General features: G+C 37.2%; 1 long non-coding RNA gene across 1 annotated transcript in view; it reads left to right on the top strand.

The window, feature by feature from the left end:
• Window positions 1-1,306: 1,306 nt before the first annotated feature.
• The window catches only part of LOC309485880, a 157,905-nt gene continuing 146,415 nt past the window's right edge, over window positions 1,307-12,796 (top strand). Inside the window, exon 1 of the long non-coding RNA XR_014201299.1 lies at window positions 1,307-1,791. This is a non-coding gene — a long non-coding RNA (uncharacterized lncRNA). The remainder of the gene's footprint in view (window positions 1,792-12,796) is intronic.

Here is a 12,796-nt window from a genome sequence, read left to right as displayed (position 1 = left end):
GCTCCTCAAGCACTATCTATGCTCTGAGTTTCAGAATTTTTCGCCTTCTGGTTCCCGAGATATAAGTGAAAAACCAAGCACTTCAACTGTAAGATGGAAGCTGTAATACCACTGTCCACTAGAGGGAGCAGCAGTATTGCATATTATCTTTTCATTAGTTTTTAGTATTGGGAAACAAACAAATGCTTTAAAAAGCAATCTTTTTTTCTTTTTTTTCTTTTCTTTTTTATATTATTAGATCACAAAGGAATTCTAATAGACCAATAAATATATTTTCTCAATAACATATTCCAAAACATTAAAAACATATTTGTATTTGTGTATGTTTATTTCTCTGTGTGTGTGTGTGTGTGTGTGTGTGTGTGTGTGTGTGTGTGTGTGTAAGCATGCATTATAGAGTTAACATGGAAAAACTGGTTTGCTTTAGTCCAGAAAACAGGTGAAAATCATGAAGTTTAAAGTGAAAGTGAGCCAATAATAGTCTTCTTCTGCCCTCTGCTGGCCATTCTACTAAAATCACTCTAAAAATCACTTATATAACAATAACTATTATAACACAATCAGATTTTGTCAGTGTTTATCACTTCATTTGCACTGACACTTCACATAATTGCTAGAAACATGGTAAATCATAGTAAATAATACTATAATGTGGTGTATCAAGGTAAACCATGCTAGAATCCTGGCAAATCATTCTAGAACGTGGTAAATCATGGTAAACTATGCTAAAACAGGGTAAATCATGGTAAACCATGATAAACTATGGTAAATCATGTTAGAATGTGGTATATCATGGTAAATCATGCTAGAACAGGGTAAATCATGGTAAACTATGATAAATCATGATAAACTATGGTAAACCATGCTAGAATCACAGTAAACAATGGTAAATCATACTAGAATGTAGTATATCATGGTAAATCATGCTAGAATATGGTAAATCAAGGTAAACTAAGATAAAATCATGGTAAACTATGTCAATCATGCTAGAATCATAGTAAATAATACTAGAATGTGGTAAATTATTGTGGGAGGAGCCTATTTTACTAAAATGGCTATAACTCAAGAAGTAAATGAGATATCTTCACCAAACTCAGTACACATGTGTATGGGTTCAATTTGAGGTCACAGTAAACAATTTTATGGAGATCGGTCCATAGATGGCACTATAACTGCTATAAAAAGCTTTAAAACCATATATTTCCTATGGTACATTGCCTGTATTGGCTGTAAATGGTCCTTTCCATCTATTATGTCAGTGCTTACATGCTTGCTAAATAAAACTTAATAACTTTTGATGCTTTTCTACTTAAATGCCTTAAATGCTTGAACCCCGATAAATGCTGCTTGTTAGGGGTTCAAGCACGAAGTGCTGAAACCCTATTGTAATTGTAAGGATTTTTATTATTATTATTATTATTCTTCTCCGCTAAAACGCATCGTGCAGCCCAAACCGTAAGAGCTAGAGACTTGAAACTTGGCCACAAGGTAGTACAAAAATCGAGGAGAGGTTATCAAAGTATGAGCCCGATTGGCCAATAGGTGGCGCTATAGCGCAAAAAACAAAAAAAAATCACTATTTTGCTCATATCTCAATAACCATTTGTCTCAGCTTCAAGTGTCATACATCATTGGAATCCTTGGCTCAAGCCGAACAAGAAATATAGGAGGTATTTTATTTCCGGTATGCAAATTTTTCCGCCATTTTGGATTTTGTCCAAAACCTACTTTTGCGAACTAGTCCCTGGTTTTTCGCCCGATCGGAACCAAACCAGTGCAGAAATGTTCACAGTAGTCTGAATATCAATAATTATCGAAAAAAAGTTGAAATTTCGATTCACGGTCGCTAAGGGGTGCCAAAACGTTTGAAGAAGGCGGAGCCTATTTTACTAAAATGGCTATAACTCCAGAAGTAAATGAGGTATCTTCACCAAACTCGGTACACATGTGTAAGAGGTCAATCTGAGGTCACAGTAAAAAAATCGCGGCGATTGGCCACATGGTGGCGCTATAACATGAAAAAAACCTAAAATGGGCTATAACCACCTGACCGTTAGTCCGATTGACTTGAAAATTGGTATGCAGTGTCTTGGTCCAAGGTGCCATGTATATCTATGAGGACATTAGTGTATCTCAAAAAACATGGCCGCCATCAGCCAATGAAGTTTGAGCACCTATTAGACAAGGTTAACGGAGGCCGATCGGAACGAAACTCGATGGGCATGTTCGACTCATGGCCCTAAAGGTCTGTAAGAATTTTGAAAGAAATCGGCCACTAGTTGGCGCTAACGAGTTTTATGGCTCTGTAATCACGTGGTGTTACACTTATCGTCACAAAATGCATATCATTTGATAGAGCTGCTCATCCTGAACAACTTTGCCTCTAGAACCATTCCTGTCAATCAAACCGTTCATTAAATATTCATGAATATGTTAAAAACCTACTTTTGCGAACTAGTCCCTGGTTTTTCGCCCGATCGGAACCAGACCAGTCTAGGACAATTCTCTGGACTCTCTAGATCAATAATTATCAAAAAAAAGTTGAACTTTTGCATTTGTATGGCTGTAATAGGGTCATTTATAAAATGGGCGTGGCAAAATACACTAAAAAGCCTATAAATCCTAAATGAAAACTCAGAACTTCACAAAAGTTGGTGAGCATATGTGACATGACATCATTAACAAGCATGCAACATTTTATGGAGATTGGACCAAAGGTGGCGCTATAACTGTTAAAAAGCTTTAAAACCATATATTTCCTATGGTAAACTGCCTGTATTGGCTGTAAATGGTCTTTTCCATCTCTGATCATATAGTTTTCATATCATAATGTTCAAAACTAGTGCAATACAATTCTCTGGACTCACTAGGTCAATAATTGTCAGAAAAAGTTGAACTACTTCATTTGGATAGATATAATAGGTTCACTTCAAAATGTAGCCTTTACCAAGTGTCCCCGAAAGCCTATATCTCTTTAATGAATGACTCAGACCTTCTTAAAAAGCCAGTGAAATATCACTCTGAACATGCATGAAAATTTTCAGACCGATCGGACAAAATTTGCCTCTATAACAGTTAAAAAGGTGAAAATTATATGAATATAATGGCATATTAAGCCAATAAGTTGTATTTTACTGCCCCCTGCTGTTTAAAATTTATAAAATCACTATTTTAACATTTACAATTACATTTAGTCAAAATCCGTCCGTTAAAGTATTAGTATTGACAGTTTTATCACATCATATATTTCAAATGTCTGTATCTACAACATAATGTGTTTGTGTAGTCTTAGGTTTCTGAATAAATTCTGAATCTTCTGATTAATAGCTAACAAAGACTTTGTGAAATGTTTATAGACCATTCAAATATATTTTCATTATGACATATCCCAATAGCATTGAAAAAACAACAACAACATTTGTCTTCGTGTGTGTGTGTGTGTGTGCATGCATGATTGAGTTAACATGGAAAAACTGGTTTGCTTTAGTGCAGAAAACTGCTTAACTATATAGTTATAACTATAAATCCTAAACGAAAACTCAGAACTTCACAAAAATTGATGAGCATATGTGTCATAACCTGCTAAAGAAGCATGGAAAATTTTATGGAGATCGGACCATAGTTGGCGCTATAACTGTTAAAACGCTTTAAAACCATATATTTCCTATATGGTAAATTGCCTGTATTTGCTGTAAATGGTGTCTTCTATCTATTATCGTATAATGTTCATATCATAATGTTCAAAACCAGTGCAGCACAATTCTCTGAACTCTCTAGATCAATAATTATCAGAAAAAAAGTTTAACTTCTTCAAAAGGTGATTTTATATGAATATAATGACATATTAAGCCAATAAGTGGTATTTTACTGCCCCCTGCTGTCATTTCATCATACTACTCCCTAATATTGTTATAAAATTCATATTTAGACTTTATAAAATCATTATTTTAACATTTACAATCACATTTTGTCAAAACTCATCTATTGGAGTATTATTATTGACAATTGTGTCACACTGTCTGTCTGAGATATGGAAATTGAAAATGAAAGTAAAACGGCATTTAGGCCACGCCCCCCCAGTACAAATTCATTCATAACTCGAAAACGGAAAGTCGTTGCGCGCTCAAATTTTGATGGTAAGGTCCTCTCCGGGCTCTTGATCGAAACGTGTCATCGCGGGCCTCGGGAGCGCGCCCCCCACGAATCGCAAATTCGTGGGACCCCCGATTTTGAACGGCCGAAACTCCCGACCCAGACCACCCCGAACCTTGTGTGAGAGCTCGTTGGAAAGGGCCAGTTCTTGGCTAGCTTCGATTCAAATGTGGTGTAATTTGCCCTGGGCATTCCAGAGATAAAAGCCCCAATAGATATGCCTTTGAACGGTCATATTTCCGGGCTCCAATCGCCCAAAAACACCGCGATGGTCTCATTCAACAGGGCTCCTCAAGAACTATCTATGCTCTGAATTTCAGAATTTTTCGCCTTCTGGTTCCCGAGATATAAGTGAAAAACCAAATTCCCATTCATTCATTCAAACACTTCAACTGTAAGATGGAGGCTGTAATTCCACTGTTGTCAACTAGAGGGAGCAGCAGTATTAGACATAGTATTAATCTTTTTATCAGCTTTCAGCTTTGGCCAACAAACAAATGGTTAAAGCTATTTTTTTTTGTATTATTATTATTGGACTGATAATATAGATCACAATGAAATATATGAAATGGTTAGACCATTAAAATATTTTTTTCACAATAACACATCCTAAAGACATTGAAAACATATTTGTATATGTGTGTGTGTGTGTGTGTGTGTGTGTGTGTGTAAGCATGCATTATTGAGTTAACATGGAAAACACTTATATTACAATAACTATTATAACACAGTCATATTTTGTCAGTGTTTATCACTTCATTTGCACTGACACTTCACATAATTGCTAGTAATGTGGTAAATCACGCTAGAAACATGGTAAATCATAGTAAATAATTGATGGTCTCATTCAACAGGGCTCCTCAAGCACTCTCTATGCTCTGAGTTTCAGAATTTTTCGCCTTCTGGTTCCCGAGATATAAGTGAAATACCAAATTCCCATTCATTAATTCATTCAAACACTTCAACTGTAAGATGGAAGCTGTAATACCACTGTCCACTGGAGGGAGCAGCAGGATTACGCATGACCTTTTCATTAGTTTTCAGTATTGGGAAACAAACAAATGCTTTAAAAAGCAATCTTTTTTAAAAAAAATTTTTTTTAATATTATTAGATCACAAAGGAATTCTAATAGACCAATAAATATATTTTCTCAATAACATATTCCAAAACATTAAAAACATATTTGCATTTGTGTATGTTTATTTCTGTGTGTGTGTGTGTGTGTGTGTGTGTGTGTGTGTGTGTGTGTGTGTGTGTGTGTGTGTGTGTGTGTGTGTGTGTGTGTGTGTGTGTGCGTGTGTGTGCGTGTGTGTGCGTGTGTGTGCGTGTGTGTGCGTGTGTGTGCGTGTGTGTGCGTGTGTGTGTGTGTGTGTATTGAGTTAACATGGAAAAACTGGTTTGCTTTAGTCCAGAAAACTGGTGAAAATCATGAAGTTTAAAGTGAAAGTGAGCCAATAAGTGGTCTTCTTCTGCCCTCTGCTGGCCATTCTACTTATTAATGAAGTCTTTTCACATGTGCTCACATTCATATTTAGACTCTAAAAATCACTTATATAACAATAACTATTATAACACAATCAGATTTTGTCAGTGTTTATCACTTCATTTGCACTGACACTTCACATAATTGCTAGAAACATGGTAAATCATAGTGAATAATACTATAATGTGGTGTATCAAGGTAAACCATGCTAGAATCCTGGCAAATCATTCTAGAACGTGGTAAATCATGGTAAACTATGCTAAAACAGGGTAAATCATGGTAAACCATGATAAACTATGGTAAATCATGTTAGAATGTGGTATATCATGGTAAATCATGCTAGAACAGGGTAAATCATGGTAAACTATGATAAATCATGATAAACTATGGTAAACCATGCTAGAATCACAGTAAACAATGGTAAATCATACTAGAATGTAGTATATCATGGTAAATCATGCTAGAATATGGTAAATCAAGGTAAACTAAGATAAAATCATGGTAAACTATGTAAATCATGCTAGAATCATAGTAAATAATACTAGAATGTGGTAAATTATTGTGGGAGGAGCCTATTTTACTAAAATGGCTATAACTCAAGAAGTAAATGAGATATCTTCACCAAACTCAGTACACATGTGTATGGGTTCAATTTGAGGTCACAGTAAACAATTTTATGGAGATCGGTCCATAGATGGCACTATAACTCCTATAAAAAGCTTTAAAACCACATATTTCCTATGGTACATTGCCTGTATTGGCTGTAAATGGTCTTTTATGCCATCTATTATGTCAGTGGTTACATGCTTGCTAAATAAAACTTAATAACTTTTGATGCTTTTGTGCTTAAAGGCCTTAAATGCTTGAACCCCGATAAATGCTGCTTGCAGCTTTAATTATTATTATTATTATTATTATTCTTCTGCCGTAAAACGCATTGTGCAGCCCAAACCATAAGGGCTAGAGCATTGAAACTTTGCCAGATGGTAGTACAAAAATCGAGGAGAGGTTTAGAGATTATGACCCCGATTGGCCCATAGGTGGCGCTATAGCAACCAAAAGCGCGAAACAGCTCATAACTCCTAGACCGTTTGTCGTAGACTCAAGTGTCTTATATCATTGGAAAGCTGGACGCCTGACGAACAAAACGTATATCTCCGATTTCATTTCCGCCATGATAGATTTTCCGCCATTTTGAATTTTGTCAAAAATCTACTTTTGCGAACTAGTCTGTGGTTTTTTGCCCTATCGGAACCAAACCAGTGCAGAAATGTTCTCTGGAGTCTGAAGATCAATAATTGTCAAAAAAAAGTCGAAATTTTTATTCATGGTCGCTAGGGGGCATAAAATGAACATTGTGGGAGGAGCCTATTTTACTAAAATGGCTATAACTCAAAAAGTAAATGAGATAGCTTAACCAAACTTGATACACATGTGTATGGGTTCAGTCTGGGGTCACAGTAAAAAAATTGCGTCGATTGGCCTCATGGTGGCGCTATAAAACAATAAAAACGTATAGACACCTGACCGTTTTTCCGAATGACTTGAAATTTGGTATGCAGTGTCTTGGCCCAAGGGGCCATGTATGTCTAAAAGGATATTGGCGTATCTCGAAAAACATGGCCGCCATTGGCCAATGAGGTTTGAGCACCTATTAACGAAGTCCGATCGGAACGAAACTCGGTGGGCATGTTCGGCTCAAGCCCCTAGAGGTCTGTAAGAATTTTGAAAGAAATCGGCCACTAGTTGGCGCTAACGAGTTTTAAGGCTCTGTAATCACGTGGTGTTACACTTATTGTCACAAAATGCATATAATCTGATAGATCTGCTCATGCTGAACAACTTTGCCTCAAGAACCATTGCTGTCAATCAAACAGTTCATTAAATATTCATGAATATGTTAAAAACCTACTTTTGCGAACTAGTCCTAGGTTTTTCGCCCGATCAGAACCAGACCAGTCTAGGACAATTCTCTGGACTCTCTAGATCAATAATTATCAAAAAAAAGTTGAACTTTTGCATTTGGGTGGCTGTAATAGGGTCATTTATAAAATGGGTGTGCCAAAATACACTCAAAAGCCTATAAATCACAAATAAAAACTCAGAACTTCACGAAAATTGATGAGCATATGTGACATAACATGCTAAAGAAGCATGGAAATTTTTATGGAGATCAGACCATAGGTGGCACTATAACTGTTAAAAAGCTTTAAAATCATATATTTCCTATGGTAAACTGCCTGTATTGCTGTAAATGGTCTTTTCCATATGTGATCATATAATTTTCATATCATAATGTTAAAAACTAGTGCAATACAATTCTCTGGACTCACTAGATCAATAATTGTCAGAAAAAGTTGAATTACTTCATTTGGATAGCTATAATAGGGTCACTTCAATATGTAGCCTTAAAATGAATACCATATTAAGCCAATAAGTGGTATTTTACTGCCCCCTGCTGTCATTTCATCATACTACTCCCTAATATTGTTATATAATTCATATTTAGACTTTATAAAATCATTATTTTAACATTTAACATGAAAACGAAAGTAAAACGGCATTTAGGCCACGCCCCCCAGTTCAAATTCACTCATAACTCGAAAACAGAAAGTCGTTGCGCGCTCAAATTTTGATGGTAAGGTCCTCTCCACGCTCTTGATCGAAACGTGTCATCGCGGGCCTCGGGAGCGCGCCCCCCGGCGATCGGTAGACCGCGAGACCCCCGACTTTGAACGGCCGTAGCTCCCGACCCAGACCACCCTGAACCTTGTGTGAGAGCTCGTTGGAAAGGGCCTGTCCTTGGCTAGCTTCGATTCAAATCTGGTGTAATTTGCCCTGGGCATTCCAGAGATAAAAGCCTCAAAAGACATGCCTTTGAACAGTCATAACTCCCGAACTAAATCGCCCAAAAACACCGCGATGGTCTCATTGAACAGGGCTCCTCAAACACTATCTATGCTCTGAGGTTCAGAATTTTTCGCCTTCTGGTTCCCGAGATATAAGTGAAAAACCAAATTCCCATTCATTCATTCAAACACTTCAACTGTAAGATGGAGGCTGTAATTCCACTGTTGTCAACTAGAGGGAGCAGCAGTATTACACATAGTATTAATCTTTTTATCAGCTTTCAGCTTTGGCCAACAAACAAATGGTTAAAGCTATTTTTTTATTTATTATTGGACTGATAATATAGATCACAATGAAATATATGAAATGGTTAGACCATTAAAATATTTTTTTTCACAATAACACATCCTAAAGACATTGAAAACATATTTGTGTGTGTGTGTGTAAGCATGCATTATTGAGTTAACATGGAAAACACTTATATTACAATAACTATTATAACACAATCATATTTTGTCAGTGTTTATCACTTCATTTGCACTGACACTTCACATAATTGCTAGTAATGTGGTAAATCACGCTAGAAACATGGTAAATCATAGTAAGTAATTGATGGTCTCATTCAACAGGGCTCCTCAAGCACTCTCTATGCTCTGAGTTTCAGAATTTTTCGCCTTCTGGTTCCCGAGATATAAGTGAAAAACCAAATTCCCATTCATTAATTCATTCAAACACTTCAACTGTAAGATGGAAGCTGTAATACCACTGTCCACTAGAGGGAGCAGCAGGATTACGCATGACCTTTTCATTAGTTTTCAGTATTGGGAAACAAACAAATGCTTTAAAAAGCAATCTTTTTTTCTTTTTTTTTCTTTTCTTTTTTATATTATTAGATCACAAAGGAATTCTAATAGACCAATACATATATTTTCTCAATAACATATTCCAAAACATTAAAAACATATTTGTATTTGTGTATGTTTATTTCTGTGTGTGTGTGTGTGTGTGTGTGTGTGTGTGTGTGTGTGTGTGTGTAAGCATGCATTATTGAGTTAACATGGAAAAACTGGTTTGCTTTAGTCCAGAAAACAGGTGAAAATCATGAAGTTTAAAGTGAAACTGAGCCAATAAGTGGTCTTCTTCTGCCCTCTGCTGGCCATTCTACTTATTAATGAAGTCTTTTCACATGTGCTCACATTCATATTTAGACTCTAAAAATCACTTATATAACAATAACTATCATAACACAATCAGATTTTGTCAGTGTTTATCACTTCATTTGCACTGACACTTCACATAATTGCTAGAAACATGGTAAATCATAGTAAATAATACTATAATGTGGTGTATCAAGGTAAACCATGCTAGAATCCTGGCAAATCATTCTAGAACGTGGTAAATCATGGTAAACTATGCTAGAACAGGGTAAATCATGGTAAACCATGATAAACTATGGTAAATCATGTTAGAATGTGGTATATCATGGTAAATCATGCTAGAACAGGGTAAATCATGGTAAACTATGATAAATCATGATAAACTATGGTAAACCATGCTAGAATCACAGTAAACAATGGTAAATCATACTAGAATGTAGTATATCATGGTAAATCATGCTAGAATATGGTAAATCAAGGTAAACTAAGATAAAATCATGGTAAACTATGTAAATCATGTTAGAATCATAGTAAATAATACTAGAATGTGGTAAATTATTGTGGGAGGAGCCTATTTTACTAAAATGGCTATAACTCAAGAAGTAAATGATATATCTTCACCAAACTCAGTACACATGTGTATGGGTTCAATTTGAGGTCACAGTAAACAATTTTATGGAGATCGGTCCATAGATGGCACTATAAGTGCTATAAAAAGCTTTAAAACCATATATTTCCTATGGTACATTGCCTGTATTTGCTGTAAATGGTCTTTTCCATCTATTATGTCAGTGGTTACATGCTTGCTAAATAAAACTTAATAACTTTTGATGCTTTTGTGCTTAAAGGCCTTAAATGCTTGAACCCCGATAAATGCTGCTTGCAGCTTTAATTATTATTAGGGGTTCAAGCATGAAATGCTGAAACCCTATTGTAATTGTAAGGATTCGTAAAACGCATCGTGCAGGACAAACCGTAAGGCCTAGAGACGTGAAACCTGGCCAGATGGTAGGCCTCAATTTGGGGACAACCTATCAGAGTATGACCCCAATTGGCCCATAGGTGGCGCTACAGCAACCAAAAGTACTAAATCGCTCATAACTCTTAGACCGTTTGTCCCAGGATCAAGTGTCTTATATCGTTGGAATCCTTGGCTCAAGGCGGACAAGATGGCTATCTCCGATTTGGATGTAGGCAGGGGAAATTTTCTGCTATGTCGGATTTTGTCCAAAACCTACTTTTGCGAACTAGTCCCTGGTTTTTGGCCCGATCGGAACCAAACCAGTCTAGGACAATTCTCTGGACTCTCTAGATCAATAATTATCGAAAAAAAGTTGAACTTTTGCATTTGGGTGGCTGTAACAGGGTCATTTAGAAAAGGGGCGTGGCAAAATACACTAAAAAGCCTATAAATCCCAAATGAAAACTCAGAACTTCACAAAAATTTATGAGCATATGTGTCAGAACATGGTGAGGAAGCATGCAGAGTTTCATGGATATCGGACCATAGGTGGCGCTATAACTGGCAAAAAGCCTTCATTCTTATTAGGGGTTCAAGCATGAAATGCTGAAACCCTATTGTAATTGTAAGGATTCGTAAAACGCATCGTGCAGGACAAACCGTAAGGCCTAGAGACGTGAAACCTGGCCAGATGGTAGGCCTCAATTTGGGGACAACCTATCAGAGTATGACCCCAATTGGCCCATAGGTGGCGCTACAGCAACCAAAAGTACTAAATCGCTCATAACTCTTAGACCGTTTGTCCCAGGATCAAGTGTCTTATATCGTTGGAATCCTTGGCTCAAGGCGGACAAGATGGCTATCTCCGATTTGGATGTAGGCAGGGGAAATTTTCTGCTATGTCGGATTTTGTCCAAAACCTACTTTTGCGAACTAGTCCCTGGTTTTTGGCCCGATCGGAACCAAACCAGTCTAGGACAATTCTCTGGACTCTCTAGATCAATAATTATCGAAAAAAAGTTGAACTTTTGCATTTGGGTGGCTGTAACAGGGTCATTTAGAAAAGGGGCGTGGCAAAATACACTAAAAAGCCTATAAATCCCAAATGAAAACTCAGAACTTCACAAAAATTGATGAGCATATGTGTCAGAACATGGTGAGGAAGCATGCAGAGTTTCATGGAGATCGGACCATAGGTGGCGCTATAACTGGCAAAAAGCCTTCATTCTTATTAGGGGTTCAAGCATGAAATGCTGAAACCCTATTGTAATTGTAAGGATTCGTAAAACGCATCGTGCAGGACAAACCGTAAGGCCTAGAGACGTGAAACCTGGCCAGATGGTAGGCCTCAATTTGGGGACAACCTATCAGAGTATGACCCCAATTGGCCCATAGGTGGCGCTACAGCAACCAAAAGTACTAAATCGCTCATAACTCTTAGACCGTTTGTCCCAGGATCAAGTGTCTTATATCGTTGGAATCCTTGGCTCAAGGCGGACAAGATGGCTATCTCCGATTTGGATGTAGGCAGGGGAAATTTTCTGCTATGTCGGATTTTGTCCAAAACCTACTTTTGCGAACTAGTCCCTGGTTTTTGGCCCGATCGGAACCAAACCAGTCTAGGACAATTCTCTGGACTCTCTAGATCAATAATTATCGAAAAAAAGTTGAACTTTTGCATTTGGGTGGCTGTAACAGGGTCATTTAGAAAAGGGGCGTGGCAAAATACACTAAAAAGCCTATAAATCCCAAATGAAAACTCAGAACTTCACAAAAATTGATGAGCATATGTGTCAGAACATGGTGAGGAAGCATGCAGAGTTTCATGGATATCGGACCATAGGTGGCGCTATAACTGGCAAAAAGCCTTCATTCTTATTAGGGGTTCAAGCATGAAATGCTGAAACCCTATTGTAATTGTAAGGATTCGTAAAACGCATCGTGCAGGACAAACCGTAAGGCCTAGAGACGTGAAACCTGGCCAGATGGTAGGCCTCAATTTGGGGACAACCTATCAGAGTATGACCCCAATTGGCCCATAGGTGGCGCTACAGCAACCAAAAGTACTAAATCGCTCATAACTCTTAGACCGTTTGTCCCAGGATCAAGTGTCTTATATCGTTGGAATCCTTGGCTCAAGGCGGACAAAATGGCTATCTCCGATTTGGATGTAGGCAGGAAAAATGTTCTGC

The sequence above is a fragment of the Leuciscus leuciscus genome (assembly GCF_965113295.1).
Source record: "Leuciscus leuciscus genome assembly, chromosome: 21".
Lineage (NCBI taxonomy): Eukaryota > Metazoa > Chordata > Actinopteri > Cypriniformes > Leuciscidae > Leuciscus > Leuciscus leuciscus.
This window is presented reverse-complemented; position numbering and strand designations above follow the sequence as displayed.